The sequence below is a fragment of the Pelodiscus sinensis genome, chromosome 10 (genome assembly GCF_049634645.1).
Source record: "Pelodiscus sinensis isolate JC-2024 chromosome 10, ASM4963464v1, whole genome shotgun sequence".
NCBI lineage: Eukaryota > Metazoa > Chordata > Testudines > Trionychidae > Pelodiscus > Pelodiscus sinensis.
The window spans coordinates 14,135,598-14,149,834 of record NC_134720.1 but is presented as its reverse complement, the minus strand read 5'-3'; positions in this window follow the sequence as shown (position 1 = coordinate 14,149,834).

The following is a 14,237-nucleotide window of genomic DNA, read 5'->3' as shown; positions in this document are numbered from 1 at the left end:
CTCTGGTATCCTGAAATAACTTTGATGTGTAGACATACCCTGAGAGTGCTAAATCAGGGTGAATTGCTTAAAACCAGGGCTACTTACAGCAAATAAACTGGGGTCCTCTCCTATAAGGCACCAAACCAGTCACACAGAGCACTTCAGCTGCCATTCTGAACAGCAGGAAGCCTCACCTGCAAAACCCTTTAGGCACCCCAGTGTTTCCTGTGCCACAACCAGCACTACTCCTTATTCAAGTGAGAGGTTCTAAAACCCAATCTTACCAACCCCAGACAGGTTCTCCCAGTCCAAAAGAACCAGCCACCATCCCAGGTCAATTTATACCTTGGATCTTACCCAAAAGAGCACGTTGTGCCAATTTGGGGCAAACACACACCAATGGGTGCAGCAGGGACCTGTCTGCTCACATTAAAATCCAATAATGTGACACCATCCCCTCCATAAACATATTAAGCTCAGCCTTGAAGCCTATTAGGATATTTGCTCTACTGCTCCCCTTGGAGGGCTCTTCCAGAATTTCACTCATCTATTGGTTAGAAACCTTCATCTAATCTCAAACCTAAACTTGTGGATGGCCAGTTTATAGCCATTTTTCTTGTGTTCACACTGGTGTTTAATTTAAATAACTCCTCTCGCTCCTGGATATTTGTGTGTCGGATGTATTTATAGAGAGTGATATGATCTTCCCTCAGCCCTCTATTGGTTAGCTAAACAAGCCAAGATAGGTTCTCACAAAGTAGATTTTCCATTTCTCTGATCATCTTACTAGTCCTTCTCCCAGCTGTTCCCGTTTGCATTTATCTTTCTTATATATGGGAGACCAGAGTTTTGCACAATAAAACTGCTGTAAGTAATAAAATTAGGCCCATTTATGTTTGGCAGCATTTTCTATATTAGTAACTCCTTGAATGGCTCTAAAGGATGTTTTGGGCCATGAAACAAAGCTTGTTTTGATCTCACACTGGTTTTGCATTGCAATAACTCCAATTTCTTGTTTTAGTTGATGGAGTTAGAGTTATTTCAATATAATGATATAGTTACACCACTATCTGTAGTGGACTTACACCTAATATAAACTTGTGCAAGATAAGAATCAGGCCCTATGCATTCATAAACTAAAATAAAGTCATCCTGTTTATGCATTATTCTGAATATAAAACCACAACATACATAATATTTTAGATCTTTGCCAGTATATGTGTCTGTAAAAAGTGGTACATATTTCACATCATGTTTTAATAATATGGAGCTGCTTGACTGACATTTTGGGTATTATTCTTACTACATATCACTGCATAAGCTGCAACAGCTTCATATATTGGGTGACTGTGTGTTAACCAGAATGTACATTTACATACAGTATTATGGAGTTATAGAATGGATGTGTGAATTATGGAACCATAATACTGAATAGTAAAAAATATAACAAAAAGGTAATTATAGTACTAAACAATGTATTTATAGTGGCTGCTTTTCTAATCTCAATCTATCCATCATATTGAAGGAAATTTTGAAAATAAGCAAAAGGCTTAGTCCATGGCATACAACAGTTTATCGCAAGAAGCTGGGAGCAAACATTTCAGCTGGAGTAACTCCAGTGACTTCAATGGAGTTTCAAGAGCAAAACTGAAATTTTACAGAAGCCAACAAAGCTTTTGAAACTTATGCATCCTTCCTCCTCCCTTCTATCACTTTCAACAGCATAATGTGTACTTACCAATTATTGTTGAGATTGTATATGCCCGTTCCTGGTCAGCCTGGAGCATCGTTTAAGGGCTAACTCTGAAAACTTCTTGGATCGTATTTTCAAAAGGAGCTCAGCTCCAACCAAGGTGGAATTGAAATGGCCAGCTTTGCAGAAATACTCAGCATGCAACTTCTCCCATTAAGTGCACCAGGAGCAGTCACATTTGGAGTACTTTTAAAAAACACCAAAACCTGACCATTACCTACCTACCTAAAAAAAAGTTGAACTTTTTAAAAAATCTTGCCCAACTATGGGATCTGAATTGAGTTGATCAAAATGTCCTGAATAAAATAACCCCCTTTATGCAAAATGTTGAGTAAATTATTTATTTTTTTTCCTTTTCAAATGGGTTCATTTCACACACTGCAAAATGGGAACAGCAACATTTCAGCACATTTCTCTCACTCTTCTCTCAACACTAGCTCTAGTGGGATCATTTTTGAAAGTCTGTCGCTTATTTTATGTGTAACAGATAAGCTGTCAGTCTCTACTACAGCATCACTAGCTATATTTCCCTGCATAGTCAATCATGTTATTTATAACTTGCACAGGTAGGGAAACTTGTTGAGAAACAGGAATGTTTTCCAAAAATGTTTTTGATCAAATCTTTTTGACATTCAACATTTTCCACTTTTATTTATAAAAGTATACCCAAAGGCCCCCATTGTGATTGTCCTAGAAGGGAAACAGGCATAATGAAAGGACAATCCACACCCAGAAGTTCTTACAAATCCTTTTAGTGCATTATATGTGTTTCCCACTCTCACAATTTTATCATGAACCCAATAATATTTGATCTTTTTTGACTCCTGTAGTCAAATGATTACATGAGAATTTCAGCTGTCATTTTTAAAAAGCATTATTTCCACTCAAATTATTTCAGAGGAAAAGTTGCAAATATGAGCCTAAAAGCTCACAGGTCTGCAAGCAAATTAAAAGAACCCCATACAAAGTCTTATTTTAAGTCAGTGTCATGATTCTTAGACACCTGGAATTAGCACAACTGCATACAGTGGTTCACTCTGTTCTTTTCTGCTCCACTAGCCATCTTACTCTTCATTTTATTTCATTCCCATCCTCCTTTCTATGGTGAATGATTGACAAAGGCTAAGCTGTGTGGCAGCTGGCATTAAATAAAATCCATCATTTTACCCTCCCACTGAAATGTACTCTTGGGGGCAGGATTGTATCATTCCAGAGCAAAGGACTTCATAATGAATACTCCCAGAGCTGAAAGATATTGATTTATTGTCAGCAGAACTCTTCCTAAACCTCATACAACGTAATATAGCATGTTGTTCCAGTGTATTTAAGAGTATATATTTTTCTTCAGTGATCCTCTTGCACTGTCATGCTATAGCTTTAAGCATAAACTAGAAAATAAGAGGGTCAGCTAGAATACTTGTGGAAAAACAGGGTTTCCCTTGTCTGATGAATAAGTCATTAATATCTCCTGATTATACCCAGGTTTTTCATAGCACCGGTTTGTGAAACACTCACTTTTCATATGATTTTAAATGACTTTTGTCGAGGACACCCTTTCTTTTCCCCTTTTCTTTAAGGGACACTATGCATATGAAAAAATCCAATTCCATGCCCTACTGCAAATAATACTCCCAGCCCTTTTCCACCTGCCACCACTTACACCAGGGCTTCTTGCCATGACCCACTCAACCTCATTTTTCTTTATAGCAGCAAAAAATAATGGAATGGGGGGTTGCCTCATGAAAGACTAGATGTTTCAGATTTTTTTTTAAAGGGGAGGAGATAGATGCTGCCAAGTTCTTGGTAGGAATTGCGGGTGCCACTAAGGATATTGTGGTTGATGAGTTCTAGGACACGGTGAGGTTGCTGGTGAAGCTACTGGATGAAGGAGTCTGATTTTATATGAGAAATGTTGATTTTTCCTTTCTCCCCACCTTCACAATGCCAACATCCACCCAAGGAAGAGCACTACTGTAGAGCTGGCTGTGTAGCATCTTAAAATTTTGCTTCTCAAAAGCAGAACAGTGGGTAGGCATGAAGGTGCCACAGAATTGGGAGAGGGCAGAGCAGAAGTAGTCTTTGGCAGAAGACAAGCTGAATTCTTCCCTTTCCTGTCCTGACTCCCTTAGGGTCCTGGTAACTGCAGAATATTCATGAGTTCTGAGCAAGTGAGGAGGCCCCCTAGGCTATGACTACACAGCAGTGATATTTTGGGATACCAGAGTATCCCAAAATAGTTATCCTGTGTCTTAACAGCAAACCCGATATTTTGAAATATAACTATTCTGATATCCGTGCAAACCCCATTCCACGAGGAGTAAGGGATGTTTCAGAACAATTTATTAAATAACACTGATCTACAATTTTTTAGAAGTTGTCTGCTTCAGAGATAAAATGTGCTATTTATTATGTATTTTGATTTGCTGAATTCAAATATGACAATTAAAACAACTGATTGGCTACTGTTTCCAAGATATTTAAGTTTTTACATTTTACATCTATGTATATTGTGTAGATAGTAGAGTTTTAATCATAAATTGTAAACCTAGGTCTTTTCATGTGTTTATGGTTGCTTTACATGATAATATTTCACCTGTCCTGTTTATGTAACACTTTAAAAATCAGCAAAAGGGTTATATAAATAACATTTATTATGAAACAAAAGGCAAAAAACTATTATGTACATAGTTTAGTCCTATTCAGTGTCTACTCGGCGCATCTTGGCTTGTCTCTTGTATTCATTAAATGGAGCATCTCTTGTGTCTGTCCAGCAATAGTCTGCAAGCATTGATGGGCTCCATTTGCCCTGATAGCGTTTCTCCATTGTTACAATGTCCTGGTGAAATTGCTCGCCGTGCTCGTCACTCACTGCTCCGCAGTTTGGTGGAAAAAAATCTAGATGAGAGTGCAAAAAATGTATCTGTAGTGACATGTTGCAACCAAGGCTTTTGTATGCCTTGAGAAGGTTTTCCACCAACAACCTGTAGTTGTCTGCCTTGTTGTTTCCGAGAAAATTTATTGCCACTAACTGGAAGGCTTTCCATGCCGTCTTTTCCTTGCCACACAGTGCATGGTCAAATGCATCATCTCGAAGAAGTTCACGAATCTGAGGACCAACAAAGACATCTTCCTTTATCTTAGCTTCACTTAACCTTGGAAATTTTCCACGGAGGTACTTGAAAGCTGCTTGTGTTTTGTCCATGGCCTTGACAAAGTTCGTCATCAGACCCAGCTTGATGTGTAAGGGTGGTAACAAAATCTTCCTTGATTCCACAAGTGGTGGATGCTGAACACTTTTCCTCCTAGGCTCCAATGACTTTTGGAGTGGCCAATCTATCTTGATGTAGTGGGAATCTCTTGCACGACTATCCCATTCGCAGAGAAAATAGCAGTACTTTGTGTATCCAGTCTGCAGACCAAGCAAGAGAGCAACAACCTTCAAATCGCCACAAAGCTGCCACTGATGTTGGTCATAGTTTATGCACCTCAAAAGTTGTTTCATGTTGTCATAGGTTTCCTTCATATGGACTGCATAACCAACTGGAATTGATGGCAAAACATTGCCATTATGCAGCAAAACAGCTTTAAGACTTGTCTTCGATGAATCAATGAACAGTCTCCACTCATCTGGATCGTGAACGATGTTGAGGGCTGCCATCACACCATCGATTTTGTTGCAGGCTACAAGATCACCTTCCACGAAGAAGAATGGGACAAGATCCTTTTGATGGTCACGGAACATGAAAACCCTAACATCACCTGCCAGGAGATTCCACTGCTGTAGTCTGGAGCCCAACAGCTCTACCTTACTCTTGGGCAGTTTCAAATCCCTGACAAGGTCATTCAGTTCACCTTGTGTTACGAGGTGTGGTTCAGAGGAGGAGGATGGGAGAAAATGTGGGTCCTGTGACATTGGTGGTTCAGGACCAGAAGTTTCATCCTCTTCCTCTTCCTCATCTGACTCAAGTGAGAATGATTCTGGTGCATCAGAAACCGGCAGTCCTTCTCCGTGGGGTACTGGGCATATAGCTGATGGAATGTTTGGATAATGCACAGCCCACTTTTTCTTCTTTGACACACCTTTCCCAACTGGAGGCACCATGCAGAAGTAACAATTGCTGATATGATCTGTTGGCTCTCTCCAAATCATTGGCACTGCAAAAGGCATAAATGTCCTTTTCCTGTTCAACCACTGGTGAAGATTTGTTGCACAAGTGTTGCAGCATATGTGTGGGGCCCACCTCTTGTCCTGATCTCCAATTTTGCAGCCAAAATAAAAATGATAGGCTTTCTTAACCATAGTGGTTATACTGTGCTTTTGTGATGCAAAAGTCACTTCACCACAAACATAGCAGAAGTTATCTGCAGTGTTCACACTAGTACGAGGCATCTCTGCTCACTTTGGCTGAACAGAAATGTGTCCCTTTGCAAAATCAGACACTGACAAATAAGAGAGCACGACACTGTATGATTTCTAGAGCTGATATAGGGCAATTTGTTCAGCAGAGTGATGTAAGCTTTGTTATGACACAATACCAGCTTCAGATTGCATCATTCATTGTTTTGCCTAAAAATCAAGTACTGTCCAAACCCAGTCATAGATTTATTCATAGATCCAGTCAAAGACGTATTTTAGTAATTTCTGGTTTAAATTGGGATCCCTTCCCTTTATAACTCACTTATCCTCCGCCATTCGCAAGTCAAGGGTCGTATATACTGACCCAATAACATAGCTTGAAAACTAGAGCCAATCAACAATGTTAAGCATCATTTTCATTCTCAGTGACCCAGAATTAGTAAAGTTTGACTACATTTATTTCAGAATCATTTTGGCTGTAGAGCAGTATAATCTATTTCAAAGCTATTTTGAGCTACGGGTGCAGTGTAGATGCACCCTAATGAATATCCTCTCTCTGCCTATCTTCCATTAACATCTTGCTGATTGAGAACGTCTTCTCTGTGGAACTGGAAGATCATAAGTCTCACTTCTCATAAGGACATTCTTACCTCAAGAATGGAAAATATTCTGTAACAATTTTCCATGCCTCAGGGTGGATATCACAGGATAAATTCTACTCACAAACTGTTGTAGATCAGGAGTAATGTAACTTGCATCAGTGGAATCATGCCATATTTACACCCATGCCAGCGGAAATCAGAATGTGCTGCATGGAGATATTCCTCTAGCAGTCCTGAACTAAAAAGAAAAGAAATACTAGCAATTTACAAGAACAGCCTAAATTTCCTGAAAGCCCAATGACAGCAGCTGATGTGAATGTTTCTGGAAGAAATTCCATAACAAACCAGAACCCTTGATTGATCCCTGTTATTCAGCTGACCATTTCAGTCAATGTGCGTGATAATTCACAATTTAACAAAGTAGCCCTGCTAATGATTTTGTACAGAGTTGGCATCTGTCCCCCCCCCCCCTTTTTTTAGTTACATATTCATTTTCAAAATGTCAATGCTTTTAGTTAGAGCTAGGATATAAAGTATACTTTGACATTAATCTATGTGAGACCACTTCTCCAGTTTATGATTGAGATCCAAAACAAACTGAGAATGAAAATTGCTAGAAGGTGAAGCAGAATTTCTCAGCTATTTCTTGTTGAGACCTATAGACAGTTTTTTTTTCATCCAAAACTGCAGTCCTATGGACTATTTCTATATACTAAACTGTAAGTGTGGTTATAAACTCCATTTGTAAAGCTCTGTGTGTTAGTGGGAAGAAGCTATTGAAACTATAATTACAACTTCTATTAAAGTTCTGAAATTTTGACTTAAAGGTTTCTTAGCATTTTTCTCCCTCTCTCCTTGACTTCACTATGCCTTGATAAATCTAATCTAAACAACTGATTACATACAAGGAAGTTGGCCAGTGTTCTTACCTGCTGTGTTTTACTTACTACGTTTAATTACTTTACATAGAAATGGGCCAAAATAAATCTTCAAATCCTAATGTTCCTGAAATTTGTGCATCCAAATTTTCATATTAAAGACTCTTTTTTTTTTTTAGATTAAGGAAGAAAACAAGTATGAAAAACATGTATTTTAATAGGTGTCTCTCTGCATACTCCTCTGTAATGAGCTACCATAAGCATAATCAAAGAGAGTGAAAAGATCTAGAACTGGCATATTCACTTGTTTTCTAAGACCAATGCCCCAGTCAATGGAAATAAATCCCAGACAGAGATCCCTCCCATGCTTTAATATGGTCCTGAAATATAAAGTTGTACATCAGCCCATTTTTGTGTTATTTGGAAGATTACAGGTGGTCTGTACAACAAACAGTACATTTCATGTATTAGCATCACTGTCCAATTTCTAGCTCAGAGCCCTAGAAGAGGGCATCTCATGTAAATTGGTTAATCAGTTTCATGGAGCGCTTTCTTCTGTCTTCACAGAAGCCTTAATCTGGTATAGACCAATCTATAATTTTCCTACTGGTCATGCAGCTCTAACTTCAGAAGGTGTACTTAGAAGACAACTTATAATGAAGATAAAAGCCCACTTCTATATCACATTTTATTTTTCTCTCAGTGTAAACATGCACTGTGGAACCTTTTCTTCCCTTTTTATATTTTATTCAATATTGTTATCTTCAAAAATATTTTTGGTTCTTTCCCATAGGGGAATGCCAACAGGTACAGAAGAGCACCTGGTCCAAACAGACATCCCTCAGGGGAGGATCTATTAATAGAGATTCTCTATGTCCTAGTAAATAGCCGAGGATTGAAAATGATAAAATATAGGCAGAATCTAATCAGAAACAGTCAAATGAAAATGAGTCCCAATAAATTATATCATGTAATGGCAGATGGATAAAAGGTGACAAGTTTTCAATGTACATATATACCAATGCTCGAAATCTAAATAATAAGATGGGTGAACTACAGTACCCCATATTAAATGAAGTTATTTTCATAATAGGCATCACAGAAACTTCATGGAATGAGGATATTTAATGAGCTACCATAATACCAAAGTATAAAATATATTGGAAGGACAGAACAAGTTGTGCTGCTTGTGGAGTAGCATTATATGGACATTTTGGAACAAACAAATCAAATAGTTGTAAGTATACAGAATCACACGGTATCTATAAGACCGTAGCACCTCAAAGGCTAAACTGAAAATGGGGCCCCATCAAATGATACATTGTACAAATGCATAGTAAGAGAGAGTTTCCAAAGGACTTGCTCTCTTTTCAGAGGCATATGATGAAGCAACTTGCTCAAGATCACCCTCAAGTCTCCTGACCCTGTGATCTATCTACTAGACCACACTGCCAGCAATGACATTTGGGTTACATAGGCATATAAACACATAGCACAGGTCTACACTAGGGATTTATTTCAAAATAACCCCGCTTATTTCGAAATAAGCGGAGTGTCCATGCTATAACAGGCTGCTTATTTTGAAATCTGTACTCCTGCTTTCCTTAGGGAATGAGCTTATTTTGAAATAGTTATTTTGGGAGTTATTATTTTAAATTTAGTTATTTTGAAATAATTTCCTAGTGTAGGCATGCCCATAGTTATACCATTGTTGTTGATACATAAATGGCTACGTCTAGACTACATCCCTGTTTCGGAAAAGGGATGTAAATTAGATGTATCGCAATTACTAATGAAGCAGGGATTTAAATCTCCCGCGCTTCATTAGCATAAAAATGGTTGCCGCTTTTTTCCGGCACGGAGCTTTGCCGGAGAAAAGCGCCAGTCTAGATGCTGATCTTTTGAAAAATAAAGCCTTTTCCGAAAGATCCCTTATCCCTCTTGATATAAGGGATAAGGGATCTTTCAGAAAAGGCTTTATTTTTCGAAAGATCAGCGTCTAGACTGGCGCTTTTCTCCGGCAAAGCTCCGTGCCGAAAAAAAGCGGCAGCCATTTTAAATCCCCCCTTCATTAGCAATTGCGATACGTCTAATTTACATTCCTTTTCCGAAAAAGGGATGTAGTCTAGTCGTAGCCAAATGAATTTAAAAAGACTGAGAGATGATAATATGTAGGGTCCTACCAAATTCATGGCTATGTACTTCATGGCACAGATAGTGAAATTGGGTCTGCCCCTGTGAAATCTTGTTTGTGTATTTTTACTCTTTACTAGTCAGATTTCACAGCATCTCAAATTGAGGGTCCTGACCCCAAGCCTGGCCGTAGAGTTTGTGGGGGTCAAGGTAGCGTGGCTGAGCCACATGGACACGAGTGAGCGCCTGGGTGGGTGGGGCCTGGAGCTGGGCAGCATGGGACCCTGAGCTGCACGGCCATGCAATTCCCAGTCAGGGCAGCGAGTGAGTGGCTAGGGAGAAGATGGGGGGGAACCGGGAGCTGGGCAGCTCAGAGCCTTGAGCTGCATGGCCACGGGGCTCCTAGTCAAGGCAGTGCGTGAGCAGCCAGGTGGGTGGAGCCAGGAACTGGTCAGTGCGGGGCTCTGAATGTGTGGGGCCCAAGGCGACTGCCTCTTTTGCCTTTCCCAAAGGCGGGGCCTGCCTGACCCAAAAGGGAGATTCGGGGGATGGGGACAGGGTGTCACAAGGCTATTTTAAGGGAAGGTTGCAATATTGTCACCTTATGTCTGTGCTGCCACCGAAGCAGGATGGCTATTGACAGGGCGCCCAGCTCAGAAGGTAGTTACCCAGCAGCAGCAGTAGTGCAGGAATAAGGGTGGCAATATCATACCATGCCACCCTTGATTTTGTACTGGTGCCTGTGGAGCTGGGCCCTCTGTGCTACTGCTGATGTCAACTCTACTCCAGAGATGTACTCCTGGCCAGCAGCTGCCACTCTGCAGCTGCCCAGCTCTGAAGGTAGCACTGCCACCAGCCCAGCAGTAGCAGCCCAGAAGTAAGGGTAGCAGTACTGCAACCTCCCCACCCCGAATAATCTTGTGATCCCTCCCTCGCCAACTCCTTTTTTGGGTCAGAACCCGGACAGTTACAGCAAAGTGACATTTCATATTTAAACATCCAAAATAATGAAATTAATACTTTTTAAAATCCCAAGACTGTGATATTGATCAAAACTGGACTGTGAATTTGGTAGGATGCTAATACTACAAGTCCCAGAATTCCCAGAGTTCCCGCCAATGGTCTCCCTTAAGGGGGCCAGAACATTCACTCAGTCCAAATTTTAAATTCTTTCTTTACTATTATAAACAGATCAAAGAGTATATTGAAACACTGCATTTGTAAGATTCAGTGAGTAATTACTCAATCATTAATAAAGGATGTTTTGTTTAATTTATTTTCTGAGCAAAATGCAAAACTACTTTGTTTCAAATTTCTTTGAAAGCTTGCAAGATTTTAAAATACATAGTAATAGATATGAACATTACAGATGTCTTTAAAATTAGAAATAATAGTTATGCACCACTGGAAATTCTTATTAATAGAAATCACTGTGTATCTAAAAAGTCTCCAATTTATACAGTTAATGTTTGTTATTTTTAAAAAATAATCTTAAATACTTCTTAATTTCCCACTATAATTTCTTAGTGTAAGATGGGCCAGAAGTTGTCAGATGTGGTTAATTAAAAAAGAAATATGCTGGAATGAAATGAAAGGAATTGAGATGAAGACTATTGAACATCTTTAGAGTCTTCCAGCAAAAGAAGTACAAATCAGCCCAAATGCAAACAGGTCATATATTCTATTGAAGTCCACTAAATGTTTCAACAGCAGGAATGCTGCTGGGTACAATAGCTCACAGTTAATTTTCTCCGTAAGCAGCTGCTTGCTGTGTAAGACACTGTAGTGTCTGCAATAAACGTGCAGTGATAAAGAATCAGCATCACAGCATGGATATAAGTGCTGCAGTTGTCTGTCACTTTTCACACAATCCCTGAAAGATGAGGCCAGGTAAATGATGGCTGGCTCCGATCAACAGGAACAGAAGGGATTATAGGCCATTTCCTTGCAGACCAAGATGAATACCAGCCTCTGGCATTTGGTCCGGCTGGGACTTTGATGTTTGTAATTAATTAAACTAATTTGTTCACAGAGAGCTGCCAGTCCTGCATCACCAAAGGACAAAGGAAGCTGGAGATCCCAATGAGCTGCCTTCTGTTTTCACACTTTGAACAGCTCAGGTAAGACTTTCTTTTTTAATGATCAAAATTAAATTTAGGACCTTCACTTTTTATGCTCTCTTATTGATATACTCTTCTGGCTCTCTTAGGGGAAACTCTCTAATTTCAAAATCTCTCTCTCTCATGTACCTTATGAGTAGAAGGAAGAATATAAAAAAAAGACAGTTTTGAAAGATAGGTTAAAGAAATAATGCAGCCCAAATAAAATAACTCTTCAGTTCAGTGCTATGTATCTAGAAGGTGTGCACTTCAAACAAGCAAGAATTCTGTTATTTAATGCAAGTAAAATAAGTTGATTTTCTTCCCAATAATTAGCTAATGAATAAGTGTTAGCAGATGGTGCTCTGGAATATGGAGGGTGATTCTTGGTTGTGCAGGCCCAGTAAAACTAGCTGCTGTTGTTGTTTGCCAATGGCTTCCTGTATGCTGTTCTTCACAAGGCTGTGGCAAGTTTGGGCTAAGCCCCCTAGGTCCTATGCTTCCTGTCAGGTTTTGCGTGTGTCTCAGAGGCTCGCGGTGTCCCTATCACTGCCAAGAAGGGAAAGGTATCCCGCTACCAGAGCCCTTTTCATCATTGGACAGTCCAGGGTTTTGGAGGGCAGTCCTTCCGTTAATCCACAGGGTCTCCCCTGTTCCTCACTGGCAGCCACCCAGTTCCACCCATTTGCTCTGAGTTCTGGCCCAGGGTGCTGGTGGGGGTGGGCAGGGATAGCCCTAAGTGATCTGTGAGGCTTGGCCCTTGGCCCACTGAACAGCGGCCCCTCTCTGGGCTACTTTCCCAACACCTTGGAACATGTCTTGTTCCTGGCTGCCTTGGGTCTGTCTGCTGCGCTGCGCTGCGCTGCGCTGCGCTGCCTCTCTGTCTGTCCCTTTTCTCCTTCCCTCTGCCTTGCCTGAGGGAAGTTTTTGTTGTGTGCTCGCAGCCTTAACTGGTGGCAGGTGATCTAATCAGTCTACCCTCCAGGCTGACTCCATATGGGCTTCAGGTGTCCTAATCTGCTGGGCTGCAGACTCTGGAAGCCTATTCCGGGAAAATAAATCCACACTCCCAACTCCCCATTCTCAGGCTGCCATAAAGGCATTCTTAGCAATGACATGGCCTATGCAAATAATTTATGAAGAACCTTTAGGCCAAACTATGTATAACTTTTAAAAATAAATTTAAATAAATACACTGGTAAAAAAACCGAATCTTGTGTGTAGTTCATAACAAAAAAAAATGGGTATATTTATCAAAAATATTCAGAGTAATAGCAAATGTATCCATTTCTGTTTTGTTAGGTTCAGCAAGATTGAAACCTATGTAGATTAAGAACAGGTGATTTGTCAAAGGACAGCATATCACAAAAGCTAAGAAGGAGATGGTGGGGGGCATCTAAAGATTACTCTGCAGAACATTATTTCCTGGCATAATTAGCAGGAGAAGAAAACAAAGTGTAAATGTTACATATAGATAACAGATCTCCTGTGAATGATATAAAACATGAGGCAAAACTGGAAGTCAGCCAACATACAGCAAGCAAAGCCTATCAGGGTTGCACGCACCATAAGGTACCTTAATGTGACTAGAACAAAAAACTCAAACAACCAGTGACAAAATATTTGTACTAATTTAGAAAAATCCTTTTGTCCCAATGCAGAAATTGAATTTTAAGCTAACGTAACTTTCATATGCTGGTGTCACATCATCTCCAGACTGGAAGGATATTATAATAGGCCATGCTAATATTATTGAAGTTACATTATGAAAAGCTAATAAAATCACATTTTCAATTTTGGCATATATTTGGATCCTACCATCTGCTAATGGGCCTCAGCCATAGTTAATTGGTATTAGTACTGCTGTGATGAAGGTCCTGCATTCAAACTCTGCTGATAACTCATGTAAGGAGCCACTGCATGAGCTTTAGGGTACAGAATTGGCAGGGATGACAGTTAAGGAGTTAACTACTGCTGGGACCATTGGAGTGTGGAAATGTGAACTCTGACATAAAAGAAGGCTAAGTTATGAATTCATGACAAGTATTGCTGCATCTATTATTATTTATAATGTGACCATCAGTTTTATCAAGAAGTGAGGCCTAGATTGACCAAAGCTCTTTCAGTTCCTAACGTCCAGTGATTTAAATGAAAGTTGGGACCTAAATACATACATTTCCCTTTGCTTCAGAAGTACTTTTTGTCAAAACTACTAAAATGTAGTGGGCAGGATATTTGATGGTGGTAGTGGTGGTGGCAATTTCTGAGACGAGTCTAGATTCAGAATTTCAAGCAGAGAAGTCAGTCCAGAGTAGGGATTTGAAAAGGAGAGATGGCTGTTCAAAGGGGAAGCTACTTCACAGGGAGAGAAAGGAAAGCAAACAAGAAGACTGTGCTACCAATATGACTATTTTATCAAGGAGGCAAATTTGA